This window comes from Ambystoma mexicanum, chromosome 9, assembly GCF_040938575.1.
Source record: "Ambystoma mexicanum isolate Mex_15411 chromosome 9, UKY_AmexF1_1, whole genome shotgun sequence".
Taxonomy (NCBI): Eukaryota; Metazoa; Chordata; class Amphibia; order Caudata; family Ambystomatidae; genus Ambystoma; species Ambystoma mexicanum.
The window spans coordinates 336,045,796-336,064,564 of NC_090931.1; the positions used below are offsets into that span (position 1 = coordinate 336,045,796).

The 18,769-nt window shown below is 46.8% G+C and overlaps 4 non-coding genes across 4 annotated transcripts; all 4 read right to left on the reverse strand.

Annotated features, from left to right (window-relative positions):
- Positions 1-10,820: 10,820 nt before the first annotated feature.
- LOC138490593 (small nucleolar RNA SNORA8) lies at positions 10,821-10,961 on the reverse strand. The gene has a single exon (XR_011275535.1). It is a non-coding gene; the product is annotated as a small nucleolar RNA SNORA8 (small nucleolar RNA).
- A 3,959-nt stretch (positions 10,962-14,920) lies between these two features.
- Positions 14,921-15,060, reverse strand: LOC138490595 (small nucleolar RNA SNORA8). The gene has a single exon (XR_011275536.1). It is a non-coding gene; the product is annotated as a small nucleolar RNA SNORA8 (small nucleolar RNA).
- Positions 15,061-15,873: 813 nt separating this feature from the next.
- Positions 15,874-15,997, reverse strand: LOC138490605 (small nucleolar RNA SNORA18). The gene has a single exon (XR_011275545.1). It is a non-coding gene; the product is annotated as a small nucleolar RNA SNORA18 (small nucleolar RNA).
- A 1,032-nt stretch (positions 15,998-17,029) lies between these two features.
- On the reverse strand, positions 17,030-17,155 carry LOC138490608 (small nucleolar RNA SNORA40). Its single transcript, XR_011275548.1, has one exon. It is a non-coding gene; the product is annotated as a small nucleolar RNA SNORA40 (small nucleolar RNA).
- Positions 17,156-18,769: the final 1,614 nt, after the last annotated feature.

An 18,769-nucleotide genomic window follows, 5' to 3' on the forward strand; every position in this document is an offset into this window, starting at 1 on the left:
CGCCTCTGGTTGAAGCGGGGCCTCCGGCAGGACAGGATCGAAAACCTCCGGTTGCCATCCCATCGACGGGACGACCGTCGACGATAGGTTTCCTACCGCCGCAGTCTGACATGCGGGAGGAGCTGCCGATGATGTAGGCGTCGACGAGCGGGTCGTCGGCGAAGCCAGTGGCGCAGGGCCTTGAGGTGTTCCCGCCGCTTTTGGGGCTGACTTGCCGCGGCCTCTCGACTCAAGGTAGACTTATGACGGTCTCCTGAGGAGGATTTAGATGGCTCTTTTCTCTCTCCTTTTTAGATGAGGAAGACGACGTCTTGTGTGAAGAGGAGGCCTTCGAATGTTTCTCCGAAGATCGTTTTTCGGTCGACTCAGAGGTTCGTTTTTCGGCAGCACGTGCCTTCTTCGTCGGGGGTTCCGACTTACTTTTTGAGGCCGTGGAGCCCACCTCCGAGGCCGGGTACGCACCCGCTCCGCCATTGAGCCAATCGACCAGGCGTCTTTTTCAATCTTTGATGGTTTTCTGGGAGAAACCCCGACAGATTTCGCAAGTGTCCGCCGTGTGGTGAGGATGAAGGCAGTAAATGCAGTCCATATGACCATCCCCTTCGTACACCTTTTTAAGACCGCACGTAGCACACGGACGAAACAACGCCTTTCTAGACATTCTCTTGAGAAGAACAACCAGTCGCAGAAGTAGAAAGTACAACCTAACCAAATAGCAGATACGCGAGCTAATCCCACCACTTTGGAAGACGGTTGAAATCTGAGGGAGCCGCAGGGGCGGAGCTATATATACCCCTACGTCCTAGTGGCGCCGGCGTGCGCGGCCCAAAACGACGTAGATAGGACACAAGTGTCGTAATTTGTCCTATGGAAAATGTCTATATAACTTACCGAGGATTCCCAGCCGGACGACAGGGAATATTCTACGCATGTGAATCCAAACATGTGAATCCATGAAAGATCCAATGCTGGAGAAAGTATGTATCACTAATGCATATATGTAACACTAAGAAATGCGCCCAGATGCCTCAGGGCTTGGTGCGCTTTACAAATAAACAAAATACGATGTGTAATGCATGAGCCAGCCAACCCAATTCCATCCAAGTGCAATACATGTGCCGCCCACACAATTACTTATAGGTGCAATTCAACATCCAGCCTTCACAGTTCAGGTACATAAAAAGTGCTAGACATACTCAATACACCAATCGACACAATTGCCTCCAAGTGTAAACCAACAAACTTCTAGTGTGCTGAACTAATACCAAGTGCAGTACAACTGCTCTTTAGTTATTCCATGTGCAGCACATGTCTAATATCTACCTGTGAGCCAACTGATGGCGAAGGTAAGGAGTGGGTTAGTATATTGTGCAATAAAGGGGGTGAGTGGCAAGTAGTTGGTGACCTAGCAATATGGGTGTAAGGTATAAGCAGATCACACAAAGGTTAACAGGGGAATGAAAGTTATCTCAAGGAATACAAGCAGAGTGTGGTGCAAGACATGGACACCAAAGGGTGATGTAACATAAGGTCGGTAAGTACACATCCCGAAAGGTAGGTCAGGTAGATTGGTGCAGGGGCATGCAAGCCCGGCATATCTCAGATTGCCTTAACCAAAATTAGTGATTTCATTGGACTAGTCTATGCGCCAACGTATTCGCCTCAATTTGTGGATTTTATTGCATAAATCTTACATAAGTATTTAGTGGTTTCTATTGCTGAAGATTGAATACACTACCTGCTCTCTAGATTGGGAAAACCAGGACTCAAATCCACCTTCCAGGATTCATACATTACTAACAGTGCTCCAACTATCTGGAGAGAACGCCTCATACAAACGTTTACAATTTTGATGTTACCCCATAAATTATAACCACTTACAGTACATACAGTACAGGTAGGGAGGAAGCCTACCAAGCAAGTGTTAGGCCAGGCAGACCGCTACGCTTTTGCCATGACAGTTCATTTGGCTCGCAAGAGCAAACCCTGTCTCAGCTCTACCAATAAATGATCTTGCTTTTCCACCTCTTTACACATTGGTCTAAAACTAAAGATGCCATCAGATGGCATCGGGAAAGATGTAGCCTGCTGCCAACTTTACAAACTGGGACACAAGGTAACTTAACTGTACCCATCACAGCTTTCCCATTTCATGGATATTATGCAAGTTTCCTAAGGTCTGTGTCGCTACAAAACCATAAATGTATAGGTTATAAAGGAAAGTAATGTCAATATTATGCGCTTGAGAGTGGGGCAAGAGGCCAGGATGGAGTTAACTTAATTGGATTCATCCCAGTCCTTCACTGTAGTTAATCTATGGTTCATCCATCCCAGCAGCTGGTAGCTGCCCAGATCCAATTTCTTGCTTGACCACTGCTGAATTGGCAGAAATCCCATCTAGATACCTTCACCCCACCCCCCCTTGCTAATCAGTAGTCCTAGCCCGTGTGAGTCCCCAACACATCAGCTAGGGATTTAGGGCTTCATTCTGCATTCATCTTCGTGTTCCAGCTTCACAGCAGGTGCACCCTTGCTCCCATGAAGGAGGCCCAAATCCTGCTAAAATGGGTCAATCTTCTGCCACCAGAGAAATATAAAATGTTCTCAGACCAAGTTAAAGGGCTCGTGGGTAGGAGAACCTGGTAATCTCCCGCTACCATTCTATGGGCTCCCTTGGTATTATCCAATTTGACCCAATCCCATTTGACTGCATCTTTGACCTTATTCAGTGGGTTAGATGGTACTTTAAAGAAATAGTTGTGAGGAAGGGAATAGGTTGAAATGGGGGGGAGTAAGTGGGTGCGGGGGGGGGGCTTCCCCGCATTAGAGGGGGTTGCAGGGGTATCCCTCCGCAGTAGGTCAAATTGAATTAGGTCAAAAGGGCAGTAGGCCAAGTTAGGTCAAACAACCCACATCCGGTTCCCTTTACACTTTGTTAAAGGAGAGGAATTACTACAGCTCCTCTCAATGCCATTCACAAATGCTTCTCCAATGCTTCTCCAATGCTTGCACTATCTACAGCTGACATTAGAGCTATTGTAACTTATGCATTTAGTGAGACCAGCGACTCTTGGACACCACAAACCAGGCCAATACCTTGCCCAGCTAAAATTTAATTTTGGCCATCACAAACCCGTAGAAAACATCTACAAATGGAGCAAAAATAAAGACATCCAAACTGTCCCATCATGTACAGCAAACATGGGTTTAGCCATTTTATTATTGAGTAGAATTAACATCAAGTTGTCAATGTAATGTGATGTACCTCCAGACAAACACCTGAAATCTGTTTTGCATCAGTGAAACAAGAACCAATGATTAGTGGAAAAGCCTATACCAGAAAGTAATATGCATAAAGGCAAAGTACAAATACAGAAATTGTACAGGATTTAGACCTACATCTGACCGTCGCACTTAGCCCAATATCTGACTGCCACTCTCAGACTAGTACGTCACTGCTGCATTAATCTCGCTAAGTATTTGTGAACTGTACTCTGCCAACTCTGCCCCGTATCCATCCACGGCAACTAATTCCAGCCCACCTAGCTCAGCTAGTAGTAACAGTATGTACTTCCACATGCCCAACCCAGTTCACCTTGCACAATTCTCCAAACTGACAATTATCCTTACCATCATCTACACGACCATGCCTACAGTTCTGCCTACAGAGGGCCTTGGTGCCCACATACAACTCATCTCTAAACCCTGCAACTTAGAACAAAGGAAGCTTAGACTCCGGGCTCGACTACCTAAAATATTCGAACCTATTACTAAATATAACATTAACCTAGAACACCTCCGACCCAAAATATGCCGACCACTGGTAATCACCGCCCCTCTCAGACACCAACCACACCATAAAATCAATAAACTTATAGCCAAACCTCCGCTCACAGCACAGCTAGAACCTGAACTAAAAGCTGCTCTAATCAATGCCAGATCATTAGTCGCCCATGCCACTGACATAGCAGATATCATACGGGATAATAGCCTTGACTTCATTGCCATTACTGAATCTTGGCTCCACGATGCAGCAGGTCCGGCTCTCACTCTGGCAGTCCCAGAGAATTATACCATTCTCAGAGCTGACAGACCAGACTCGCGCGGTGGAGGAATTGCAATTATCGCCAAATCTAATCTCTCTATGAGAATCACACCCACACCCTCCCTCAAATCCTGCGAGCTTCTCTCTATCAAATTACCGACTGCAAACTCCCAAACACTAAATATCCACCTTATCTATAGACCCCCTGGCCCCGTCAGCACCTTCACTGAAGACATCACCACTGTTATCTCTGAGAAGCTAAAAGAATCCTCCCAAACACTAGTACTAGGAGATTTCAATCTAGGGCTCAACGATATCAACGACCATCATGCTACTGCCACAGGCAATACTCTGTCAGTGCTAGGCTTCACGCAGCTCGTGAATACTTCCACACATATCAAGGGAAGAACACTAGACTGGATTGCCAGTCACAACTGCTACCCCTCTATAACAGCCATCACCCCCCAAATATGGTCTGACCATTACCTTATCTCTTTCACCCTCAACACCAAAAGACCCACAGTCTTAACACCCACGCCAGCCACACCCACCTTAACGAGAAACAAGAAAAACATCACAGCCGACAATATTCTGCCCCACATCCTACCCAAACTAAATTCCCTACCTGACCACTCCGACCCAGGCATCCTAGTGGATGCATTCAACGCAGCCATGTGCTCTGCTCTTGACAGTATTGCTCCATTTAAACTTCGGATCAGTAAACCCAAAAAGCATTTGAACTCATGGTTTACACCCCACCTAAAAAACCTAAGACTACAGAAGAGAAAATGCGAAACAGCTTGGAACCGACATCCGACCGCTGAAAATAAAACTAACCTAATTAACATCTCCTCGCAATACAAAAGAGACATCATCCTGGCCAAACAAGAAACCTATAATAATAGGATCTCCCAATCCAACTCCAGCATGAAGGAGCTATTCTCCATCCTAAAGGAATTGGAAACTCCTATCACAGTACAGGATGACTCCATCAAAGACAAAACTTGGTGCACAGACATACAACTGGCACTAACCAACAAAGTATCCAACCTCCAAACAAAAATTGCCCTAAAGAAAGCCTCTCTGCCAACTCAACCTCTGATAGTCAAAATTCCCTCATCCAACAACCCAGAATCCACCCAATTCCGTTTCTCCAAGGTCTCAGTAATTGAGGTAGAGAAGACCATTTTGACTCTCAAACCTTCTAATTGCAAAGGCGACCAATGCCCCGCACAACTGATCAAGGATGCGGCTAGGGATTTAGCCCCCTTTATCACAAAACTTATCAATGCCTCCTTTACTACGGGCACCATCCCCCGCAATCTAAAGGAATCTTGGGTACTCCCCCTCCTAAAAAAGCAAACATTGGACCCCAACATTCCTACTAACTACAGGCCCATCACCACGGTTCCCTTCCTACTAAAAATATTAGACAAGGTAGCATACACCCAAATCCAGAACTTCCTTGAGATGAACCATCTCCTCGGCACCCGCCAATCCGGTTTCCGTCCGCAACACGGCACAGAGACTGCCCTTATCGACCTAAAAGCCCAAATAGATTCACTCAGAGACGAGGGAAAACTAGCTCTCCTCCTCCTTCTAGACCTCTCAGCCGCCTTTGATCTGGTGGACCATAAAGTCCTATGTAATCACTTGGACTCGGCTGCCCACTTCTCAGAGGAGGCTATAGTCTGGATTCAATCATTTCTTAGTGACAGGACCATGAGGGTGTTCTCCCCCGCAGCGGCAGCAGACCCTATCCCAATCACCTGCGGAGTGCCCCAGGGATCCTGCGTCTCGCCGACACTCTATAACATCTTCACCAAGCCACTCTTTGACGATCTTGATAATCTGGGTATCACCTACACTAACTATGCAGATGATACTCAGATTCTCTTACCACTTACTGGGGATTACGTCGAAGATCTGGCTCTGGTGAATAGAGTCTACAGCATCGTTCAGGCATGGATGGCCAACCATGGCCTATGCTTGAACGATGACAAAACAGAGCTCATCATCCTGGGCACGGCAGCCCGTATCTCCAAACTTAACCAAAACTACTCCGCCTTCATCATCGATGGCAACACTATCAAGGTCGCCAGAGAAGTAAAAACCCTAGGTTTTTACCTTGATGCGACACTATCTTTCACCAAACAGGTGAACTCACTGTCATCATCCACTGCCTATACATGCAAGTTAATACGAGCTGGGAAACCATTCCTTTCAGAGGACAGCTGTCTTAATCTAGCTAGAGCCCTCATTTTATCGAAACTAGATTATTGCAACGCCCTCTACATAGGGACTACCAAACAAATCATCCACAGAATCCAAGTGCTCCAAAACAATGCACTTAGAGCGGCCCTAAGTATCCCCAGAAGTGCACACATTTCAGAAATAAGACGAAAACACAAATGGCTTTCCACCCAAGAAAAAATCAACCTTAAATCTGCGTCCCTTATCCACAAATGCCTAAACAACAAAGCTCCCCGATACCTCTCAGAACGCTTCAACAGGAAAAATCCAACGAGACTCACAAGGACAGCCAGCCCCAACTGCCTCCTAGTGCCCAGATTCAAACTAGCCACCATTGGAGGTTCCAGCTTCCCAGTTAAGGCAGCACAGTTATGGAACTCCCTACCCCTTGCACTCAGATCTGACCAAACCTTCAATAACTTCAGAAAGAACACCATAAAATGGCTTATTGAGAATGCGACATAGCGTATGTCACTTTATACGTAACGTCTTCTTATAATGTTTGTACTAACCTGCTTTTACTGTTTGATCGCCATAGATTTGACTGTTTAGCTACGCCTTATCTGCACTTGCACTTGCCCTACCCTGCAGATTCGAAATGTCCACTATGCCTGTAACCTGTAACGTTAACTAATCTGTAACCTGTAAACGTTAACTAAGCTGTAAACCTCCTTGTTCTCTTGCGCCCTGCTACCCTAGGGTCTGGTGCGCACAATAAATAAATAAACAAACAAACAAACAAACATACCATCAGCCCAAAACATCTGAACAATTACAAGATATTCACTGCCTCTTCCCCTTTCTAAAGGCTAGCAACAAGGAAACTCAAGGCATGGTGGGATTTTGTTAAACTAGGAGTTGTACTAAACCAAGTTGTACTAACCATGTCAATACCAATGCTCAAGTTCTATAGGAGTAACCCCAATTGTTGTCCCCTCTGGAATAGACTGAAGTATACGTGTGTCCACGGAATCCTGCAGAGGGCGTCATTTGTTGGTCATATCGTTAAGGGCTATAGATTTTAGAGCCAAGCAAGCCCTCTTTGAAATGACCACAACTTAACAGACCAAAGCTTAACATGATTGAAAGGCTCCTTCAAATGTAGGTTGCAGAAGGTCCAACATCTTCAGGCACCTACATTATTTTCATCCTAATGGGATAAACGGCAGTTGCACCACAGGCTAAAAAAAAAGAAAAAATTGTTATTATGGCATTCACAAGTGGCTTCCATAAGTACATGCCAGCCTCTTTCACATCTGTCTGATAAAACAGGTGTCAGCTGCTGCATTTGCCTCCACCTTCATCCCCACAGACTATCAGTGCCAATCTTAAACTTGCTATCATTAACACTTGCCCCCAGTCAGGAGGATACACCTGAAATCTGCCTCCAAGCATAAGAGCTGGTACGACTCTGATCTAGCCACTCAAACTCAAGTGCAGAGTTGCTGAAAGTGGCAGACCTCGGGCTCAATCCCCTGACAATATGGCCCGTCGCCTACTCCAAAGGCAATACAGTCTATCCACTCCAGGAAGAGGGTACACATCCAGGCCAGTATCTCTGGGGTCTCTAATGCAGCTGAACTCTTCAAAATACACAAGGAACTAGACAATCCATCTGCAGTCTCCACCTCACCTCTTCCTTCTCTGGCCCTCTGTACTGCAATGGCCACCCATTTCTCCTCCAAACCTCAGGACATTCCGACCTCTTCCTCCCCTCCCCCCGGTGCCTCTTCCTCCCCTGGCATCTCTTCCACCCCCACTTCTATCAGAACGGAAGAGCTCTAGAGTAGTCTGCTCTATGAAGGCCTCATCCAAGCAAGTGTCCCCTTGTTCCTCCAGCATCATTAAGAGCATCTCCCTTGGCTCCAGCAACCACTAGCATCTGGTCCTTTCTCTTCTTCCCTCAAGAACACCTTGTGCACCCCAAAAGCCTTCTGCCGACCTGTGTCTGGCCAACTACCACCCTCTACTAAACCCTTCCGCAGGAAACACATGGAGAGGTTTGTCGTCCCCCAAATGACCTAACACACAGAGCTTGCTGGTTGTTTACATGACCATCAATCTGGATTCCAAGCATCAAGAGGCACGGAAACTGCTCTGACCACAAGTGAATAATTACTCGCAAATCAACTCCTGTTGCCACTCATTTACAATACCAACCATTCTATCCTCAAAGCAGCTCCAAGATACACTTTGTATCCAAGAACGGGCAGTGGATTGGTTAACCTCCTTCCTGACCGCCACTCCCAGGTGCTCTGGAGTTCCTTCTCCAGAACTCTGTCTACTTGTGGTGTTCCCTAAGGCTCTATTCTCTCGCCTTCGCTTGACAACCTCTACCTAGCACCTCTTGCTCACCCAATCTCTGCCTTCTCTCATTTCCAATGGCGCACCCCTCTTCCTCAAGGCTCCCTCTTCCCAGACTGCATATCTGCTTTTCAGTCTTGGTGCACCGCCAATTATCTTGGTCCATGCAAGTAAAACTAATCCTGCCTCTTGGGACACCTGCTCCCAGTTTACCTCCAGTACCCTGTATGGGCTCACCACCCTCTCCTTCCAATGAGGCCAGAACTCAACTCCCCTCTCCTCTCATTTCTCACAAGGCCCACTTGCAACTTTACCTCCTTGGCATTCTGCCTTGCCTCACATTACCCCAGAAGCACAATCTCGAAGCTCCAGTCCTCTCCGGCCTGGAACGGCCTCTTCTTCAACCTGCTTCTTCCAACTAATCCAGAATAGGGCTGTGAGACTTGGCCTCAAGCCATGGGACTGCATCTCCAGCTCAGATCTCTCGACTGGCTCCCAGTTGTTGCAAAGGATCAAAATCAAGACCATCTGCATCACGCACAAGGCTGTCTGGGGCCTGGGTCCACACTATTTGCAACTTACTAAATACTGCTTCCAGATCCCTTCAATCCTGGCTCCAACTCTCAACTCTGAAGATCAGATGCTTCTCCAAGCAGAGAGCTGGTGGCAGATCCTCTCCTCAGCTGCTTCCGCCTAGGAAGTCTCCCCTTTCTCTGTCTTGAACTGGCCCACCTCAAGTTCTGCAAACCACTCAAGACTTCTCTTCCCCCCTTGCTAACCATCCCCTCTGTCACAGATTGCCAGCCTGGCCCCTCAAGAGTCAAATAGGGTCCTGGCCTCTGCCCAACTGCCACCCAGAGGACGGCCCACACCCACCAGTCAGGTGGTGTCCTCCCATACCCCCTTACCTGTTGGGGCAGTAAATCTCCCTCTTCCCCTGGGATGTCTCCACCTATCCATGTACCCATTGCCTGCCAAGGCACCCCCTTCACCCCCTAGGGGACCCTAACAAATACCCTCCTCACCCCCTTTACCTTCTTTTCACTGCACTTGCACACTACAAATGTCACAAGGCCTAGTAGGACAGCTGTTTCCATCATTTCTTTGTATCCCTTGTTCCCTTCTGGCGCTTTGCAACAATGTCTTGTTGTATAAGCGCCTTAAAAATATACAGAGCATGTCAATTTGAAGTGTCCGACAGCAGATCAATACCATTTACATAGTACAATATCTGCTGTAGGTTTAATCTATGGTCATGTTCACAGCAGACTAGAAACGGTAGCCTTGGTAATGGCCACAAGCTTGCATAACATCCACGAATATGGCTGGAAAAAGGTATATGCACAGGAAAGTATACAAAATCCAATTACCTGAATTGTTACAAAGCCTCATCTGAAGTTATTCATCCAGCCACTGCAAAGAATGAAAGTAATGTACTGAGAAGGGTAGCAGCACCGCCATCACAACCTTCTTAAGGGACCATTGAAATGGCATAGCCTGAACAAGCAAGGTAACAGGCAGGGTAAAACAGTACCTGACAGGAAGGAGATTACAATATAACCATAACCACTGCAGGAAATTAGCAGTCAACAGTAGGTTGCATAACATTACATTTACCGCCATTATGGGTCGAACGCGGTTTGTTTGGTTCATGCCAGCAATTGCTTACTGACCAATCTGCCAACCAATTTTGCTTAATCTTTTAATGCAGCCACCCCATATTAGTTGGGAGTAAAGGATGTGTGGGAGCCACAGTTTTGGGCCATGGATTGACAGACGCAGTGAGGGGGCATTGTTTAGGCATGCAGATTGAGTCCATCATTCGGGCAACAAGCGGGCTACACCAAAGTGTGAAACACCAAATGACGGCGCCAAAGAACAGGTAACAGATTTATTTCTAGCAGAAAAGCAAAAGTATTGCCGGCATAGTACGTTAGGTGCACAAGGCTGCAGGCATGAGGCACAGCATAAAAAGCAGGCATGGCACGTTCAGTGGAGAAAGTATTACTATTCCTTGAGTAACTATTGCAGTTGTAGCATCTGCATCTAAATGCATATTGGATAGACAGACGTCGGCTCATAATTAATGGAAGAATGAAAACCACAGTGACTGCACACTAACTTTCCAAAGGAGAAACTCATGCACTGAAATCAGCCAATTACAGTCGGATCAATAGCACGGTTAAGAAAAAGACAATTGCATATTGAGTAATGACATACTTGTCTCAGTAGAAATACCAGGATTTAACAAACACAGACGGTCTGAAAACCAACGATGTCAGATACTGAGTTATTATAGCACAGATTAATGAACACACCACCAGTGGAAGGCTAGTGGGTGCAGATACCATTCAGTGCAAGAAGCAGAGTGCAAAGAGACGATGCTGTCCAGCAGCATATAAAACCTTATACAATTCCAACTTTGCATCATATATATTACTATCCAGCACAAAATAGCTTTGCCAGCAGCTTACCCAACAAGAGATCCATTGACTACAAGCCAAATCCCCAACCACGATTGTCATCTGTAAAAAGGAAACCGAACATGATGCGCCCATCATGGTACTGATAAAGCACATGTAGGCAGGCAGTTCTGCTCAGAATAGCCTTTCAGTTCATATACTAATCACAGCAGTTGAACAGTAGGTTTCATCATTTGAATTACAGTAGCACTATTTATAAACGTCTTTCTGGTACAAACCTGGACAATCCAAATCTGTTATCCATGGCACATCCCATATCATCCATTTAGTGGTGATCTGGAAAGTATAAAAAGCTAAAAAATATAGGAACCTCCGGCCCACCCCCCACCCCCACCCCCAACCCCACCCCACCCCCCAATCAGCCATTTTCAATGGTGTGGCACTGCTGCAGTGCTACAAGGGGCGACTCATTTATGCCAACACATTAAAGACTATTGCACTCAACCTAATAAGCTACATTCTATACAGTGCCCAATGCAGGACGGCCATGACCAACAGGCACAGCAGGTTTTACAGCTTGGCCTGAATAGGACAGCAGTACGGACAGTCTCAAAACCCCACTGCAGTGCTAGTTGCAGAGGTGACTCAACTGATATGCAACAATAACACAGGCCATTACACCACTACCCATTGCATTCAGCAACAAATGCAGTGCAAGGGATGCATTTGTTAACTTGTAAGGCGGCACTTACACAGAAAGTAAAAACTGTTTCAAAGCTGCCAAAGGGAGTTAAACACATTAAAATACAAACAAAAAATTAAAACAGTGGAGGAAAAAAGGACAAACCTACTAAGCCTTGTGAGTATTCAGTACGTGCAAGTACAGCAAGAAAGAGTAGGGGGATAGCTGGAGTGTCCATGCTCATGTGTGAGCCTCAGATGAGCATTCTATGAAGCATGCGACACGGCCAGGAGCTAGTGTGAACCGCCAGGACGTAGGGTGTGCCGAGGCAAGTGCTGAGGGTAGACGGAAGCTGGGGTGTGGGAGGTCAGGCCCCTCCCCCCCCGCCCCGAGGACGCATAAAGGCCCAGGACCGATCACAGCAACTGAGATTAGCAGAGGGGAGGAAGTAAAGGGGAAGGTCTTGAGGAGCTTCCGGGACTAAAGTCCTGCTCAAGGCACAGAGGAAGGGGGAGGCTGTTCCATAGGAGGGAGCCAGCTGAGGAAAGTGATCCACCTCCTGATCTCCGTTGTTACACACAAAGTTGGTGCCATAGGAACGTAGAGGTCTAGAGGTAGAGTACTTAAAGCTGAAGACCGCCCTGAGAATGATTCAGAGGGATTTGAATTTAAAATCGGCGCAGAAACTGTGAGCCACATTTGGCAGAAGAGATGGAGAGCCTGGCCTTAAGGCCAAGGATAAATCTTGCTGCCCGGAAACATCAAAAAAAGACTATCCATTTGTACGAAGGTACGAAAGACCAAAAAGGCCTGTACCATTCTTACGAACACGAGGAGCGGGGGTTTGTCCCCTGCTCCCCATTTTCAGCATTTTTGCAAAAGGGAACATCCTACAAAGGAACCTGCAGTGCAGATTCCCAAGCATGTAAGTGAAGGGAACTGGTGTCGCAGGGAGTCGGCGGCACACAACGAGGTGTGCCGCCAAAAGCAAAAAGGGTATTTTTGGGGAGGCATTTGCATTGGATTGTTTGACTAATGGTCAATTTAGCTACGGTCTTGTGAACTGTACCGCTGTGCGCAAACAACGCAAATCCTTGCTGCCCTATACAGGATTAGCGTGGGGGGGGGTCACAGATTGGACGAAGGTAGATTCAGGAGATGACTATTGCAATAGTCGAGCCTAGAGAGAACCAGGGCTTGGGTAACATTGAGGCTTGGGGGTGGTAGGGGCGATCGGGGGTGGGAAACGGTAGAGATGAGCTGAAAGTGGGTCTTCTCAGCAATGTCCTGAGTTGAGGGAGGTTCTGGCTTCAGAAGGAGCAGGAGGATAGGCCATGGAGGAAGGCCATAGTGAAGGGAGGAACAGGGGTCCCCCACAAGCATTGAGGCAGAGATTGTTGGAGGTGCACTAGGACTGGATGGCAGATAGGCAGTCAGATGGATGATGGAAGGTGCAAGAGGGTCAGCAGGAAGAGTTGTGTGTTGTCTGCATAACAGTGGAAGTGGGGGGGGGGGATTAGGTGTGCCAGCTGAGCAAGGTAGATTTTTAAGAGCCAAGGGGACACCACAGGTGGAGAAAGAAGGAGAAAAGGTGCTCAAGATGACTTGGGATGAGGGGTCAGTTAGGAAGGATGTCAGCCAGTCCAGTGCCCATTCAGAGATAGCAAGGAGCCTTTGTATGAGGATGGAAATGTTGCCTGTGTCAAAGGCAGAGGAGAGATCAAGTAGCATGAAGACAGCAGTCCAGAGAGGTGAGAAGTTTTTCATAGGTGTTCAGAAGAGCTTTTTCTGTGCCTCTGAATCCACATTGATTATTGTGGAGACCAACAAGTTCAGTGTGCGAGTTGAGTTGGAACAAGGCCAGCTTCTCCAGCAGTTTCCACAGGAAGGGCAGGAGGTGGAAATAGGGTGGTATTTGGCAGGATAGGTAGGGTCTGTTTAAGGTTTTTTCAGGAGGGTGGTCACAAGGGAGTGCTTCAGGGAGGAGGGAGGGGGAAGATCCAGTGGCAAAAGTCTTATTGCAGTAATCAGCGAGTACGGGCAACAGAGCCAGAGCCAATGTTCTTGATGGTTCGGGATGAGCAAGGGGAAACCCGTTTAGGAGAGACCTTCATGGAGCGGAAAACTCTGTAACTAGGTGTGACAGGGGAGAAGGAGGGTGAAGTGAGGCAAGGGGGTGTGTGATGGGTTGAGGATGAGTAACAAGGGTGTTCAGGATGTCCTGAGTTTTGGTGGCAAAGTGAGTGGCCAGTGCATTGCAGAGCCCCTGGGGAAAAATGGGAGGAGACGGCGGAACCACTGGGTTTCAGTATCAAAGCTCAAAATTCTCTATACCATGATCGGAGGACAGCTTTCCAAACATGACACCCATCAAACACCGTGCTCCTGTGTACAAGTGTATTCAGCAACTAACCACCTACTTAGATGGTTCCATGTCTTGCTACTCTCCAGGTATCCCCACTCTTCATGATACTGCCCTTCTCACTTTTAGAAGAGAAGTAGTGAGCCAAATGCCAACCAACCGTAATGTAAATTACGTCCCACCCGTTCCAAAAGTGCTTATATGTTCCATTACCTTCCTCCCCCAATCGACATCCTGACAACTGCCTTATGTCTTACCATAGAACTGACAGCTTCCTTGCAACACAAGAAAAAAATGCAACCTCGACTACTGCAGTCTGTTCCTTCGGTCTCCCCCAGGCCTCTAGCCGTCTCCATACATAGCACTTCCCCTGTCCTGCAAACGTACACCTATCCCGCCTACCAATGGATTCTACTGCATCACGCTGCCGCCAAACCCATTACAAGGTGTTCTCCCACATTTCTGATCACTCGGCATCTTCGTTAAAAGGATCAATCTTAACTGTGCAATAAACACATCAAAGGCTTCAAACACGAAACTAAAGACTAGCTTGATTTGCAGAATCAAAAGCAACAAATCCAGCCATCAAAATGGAAACTGTACACCAAGGAAAAAATGCAAATACATTCTGCTCCCTACAGGCCTTGCAGATCGGGAATCTCAGTTTTAAAGCAGACCCTTATTTGGAGGAAGTTTTGAATCCATTCAAGGCCCATAACACATTCTCACCAGTCCCTGAAGAGCACGCCCCACAAACACCCTTAACTTGCTTGACCTTGCCATGAAACCAATAGATTCTGTTGAATGTTCCAGTCAGACAGAACCTCAGTGAAGAGTCTAGCTTGCGTGTTGCGTGTATCAGCAAAAACACCAGGTTTGAGAGGCACCAAAATCCTCTAAACCAACAATGCCAGGTGCCGAGTTGCTGTAGCACTGATTTATGAAGACCTCACCAGTAAACGGCTGGTGTGTGCAGATACCATTCAGTGCACGTTGGTGGTCATATGGGGCAACTTTAAAGCAAACATGCCAAATCTACAGTGCCAATCACACCAATAGCAAACAAATCAAGCCACAACCTTTAGGCGGTCAATCCATGCAGACATAGACCTAGTTTATACCTTCACCCTCTATCGAGGGAACTAGACCATAATGTGGGATCTGGAAATTACAATGAAAAAAGAAATGTACGATTTCGCACCAAAGCGGTATATGCAAGTAGATGCATTATGTTGCCGTAAAAACAAGCATACAAAATAAACGGTTAAGCTTCCCTTGGTTGCCAAGCATAGAATATGGAGTACACCCCTGTTTTTGTAACGAGGGGCTCATGGTGTTCTCCATTGCAATGCTCTTGATTTGAACTGAAAAGTTAAAAAAGCTCTTAGTATTAAACACAAAGGCAACGCAGGACAATGGGCCTCATTACGAGTCCGGCGCTAACTGTGCCTTAAAAACAGGCAGGCTGCCACCGGACCCGAAATACCATTCCGCCTCTGTGATTGCCGGAATCACTGAGGTATTACAACCCCGGTGAACTGGTAATTCCAGAGGTGGCATTCCGTAAATCCCCATTCCCATAGGACTCCATGGGGATGGGGACAATGGAACCACCAGTTCAGTCTAACACGGAGCAGGTGTTTCCATTTCCGCCAGCAGGCAGGTGGTGTTACTCCTGCCAGGTCTGACCTGGTGGGAGTGACACCTCCCGCCTGCAGAACTTTTAATCAGCCGGTCCGGAAACAACTGTGCGGCAGGTTTACCACCACTGTTGTTGCCGGACCGGCAGGGTCGTAATGAGGCCCAATGTTTGGTAGTTTTTGCCCAACAGGTGGATTAAGTGGGTAAAGCGAACCACAAGTTTGCTCTATGAGGCATTTCCAACGACGTGAACCTACGGATGAAGCTCCATCGGGATAGACCTCAATACTTCTATTGCTACCTCAATAGCAATTTCAGGTTACCTGAAAAAATGTAAAGGCACATGCTACCGTACAAGCAAAAAACAAGCATTATAGATTAACTTCTACTTGGCAGTGCTTGACCATTGCCCAATGCACACAGCAGAAAGCTGTGTCCCACCCGCCAATGCCAACCGTTTTGGCTTGTGTAGTCCTGGCTTAAGTGCCATTAATTCTGTAAGCCTGGCTTAATTAAGTGGCCATTAATGCCATCAGTTGCAAAACGTGATTACCTAAGCACTTACTGCCCAGACAAACCCAAAGTGTTGGTTTTGAACAGGACTTCGGGAAGTTGCTGAAGGCAGACCTGTTTACAATATTTGCATTACACCAGTAACACATTTACAGCTCCAATGAAGCTGTAAACGCTCAGAAGAGGGCTTTGAAATAAAGAGTCCTGCACTTCGAGTGCAAGAGACGTTACGGCTTGATATGCTACCTTGAAGAGATCCCAGTAGACTGGGAGCCAAGAGTTGGTGGAAATGTTCACTGTATAGATTAGCTTGGCTGTGAGCATTTGAGTGGATAAATAACCAACACCTATAAGCTTTTTTTCCCCTCATGACATCTTCCCATACTTTTACTGCAGTGCTAAATTTGGCACCACCCAATGGCCTAAGAAATTAATGGCCTCAAATCCCAACCATCTTAACGGTAAGTCCCAGAGCAGCTCTACTCTGTCTCAAGACAGTCAACGAGGACGAGCCATTGCTTCCTCGTCAGTGTCCATAGTCACCCCACTTTATGCTCGTTCAAGTATCCCAAGATGATGAAAGCTACCCCCTGGCATACAGAGATCTCAATGGAGAACTTTAAGATGGGAAACATTAGATGGTACTAGCATGGTAGTGTCAAGCTCTCAAGACTAGTTTAAAGGGTGGCTTACCTGCACTGCAATGCAGATTCTCCGATGACTTGCACCAAATGCCAGTTTCTGAAAGACAAGTCTTAATTCAGAGCAGCTCATTAAGACAATGCAACTAGCAAAGTTTGATAATACATGCCCCTTCTTACAAGTATCACAACTCCTACAAAGAAAAAGTTGTGGGTTGCAAAAGAAGAATCTGTTCTTAGCACTGCTGAGGTTAGGTTTTGCTTCTATGCATGCAAAACGTATCAAGTGCTGCCAAATCAACAAGCAAACCGACAATCCCTTGCCTCGTAAGAAGCTGCATAGTGTTAAATTCGATAAAGTCTACTTACTGTAAATGCACTAGAGTTCTGCAGCAATGTCCCTGTCCCAAGTGCAGACATCTAGCATCTAAAAGGAGAAATAGGACTCAGTGAGTGCAAACGTCAGACATTTTAGGCAACACAGAGTGCATGTCGCTTAACAGATATTTCACAAGTGCGTGACCGGTGAAGTACAAGCAAATCAGTCACCCGACACAGAAGACAAATGGGCATTTGATGCTCTTCTGACAGGGGATATGGGTGCGTTTATGAGCCGACCAGGTACCACCTCATGGGGTGATAGATGGTGGTCCTTGCTAGGTTGTGTGCGTAAACTGAAGAGGTCCAGGAGTAAGCAGTGCACCCAGTTCTTTTTTCAGTGTGGTTATCAGGTTCCCCCTTAGCTTACAAGCCAGGAAGGGTCCTTGGCAGTTTAGAGAAGGGGTATGGTGCAAGTAAGGCCTTGATTCATACCGATTCAGAATTGCTGTTTTGATTTACTTTATGATAGCTAAAATCAAAGTTTCCTTAACCCTAACATTGTAGGAGTCATCCTAGTTCAAGATGGAGGCAGTAGCTTAGTATTGATTGGTCCCTTGGCCTCTGTGAGGTAGCTTGGAATCTGGTCTACAATTCTAAACTACCTTGCATTCAGACACTTGGTAAAGAAGGTCGCAGTTTTTAAGAGCTCCAGAGAAGGGAATAGTTTCTTACCTTAACTCCATTTCTCCAGCATTGGTATCTTTCATGGATTCACATGCTTAGAATATTCCCCGTCGTCAGACTGGGACCCTCGGTACACATATATAGCCTTTTCCTATAGAAAAACTTCCGACACTTTTGTGTCCTATCTACGTCCTTTTAGGACCCGCCTACGCATGCTCTGTAGGCCGTCCCAGTATAAAGAGGCCCGTCCCCGCGGCTCCCCTTCAGATTTCAGCTCCTCCAAAGTAGGAAGGGTTAAACTTATCACACAAATACATTGCATTCCGGGAGGTTGGCGGGCGCATGTGAACCCATGAAAGATACCAATGCTGGAGAAATGGAGTTACAGGTAAGAAACTATTCCCTTCTCCAGCATTGGATCTTTCATGGATTCACATGCTTAGAATAGATTGTATAGCAGTAACACCTGAAACGGCGGTGAGAATGTAATGTAATATACCCTCACCATAATACACAATGCATATGTACAGCAGGAATACGTTTACTCATATAACCTTACCCACATAAAGTATACTGTCATCAAAAGGTAGAAAACAGACTCCACAGCGTGGAGCTTACCTTACTGAAACAGATGGCGCAGGACAGCTCTTCCCATCTGCACCTCGTCCGCATGCTGCCTGGCAAGGCAGTAGTGGAGGGTAAACGTGTGGGGCACTGCCCATGCCGCAGCCTGGCATATATCCGTTAGCGGAATTCCTGCCCATAATGCTGCTGAGGAGGACGTTGATCTTGTAGAATGGGCTCTAGGATGCCCTTGCAGCGGCCTTCCGGCCTTGGAGTGGCACAACGCAATCGTCGATGAGACCCATCGAGCCAATCCTTGTTTAGAGATCGCTTTTC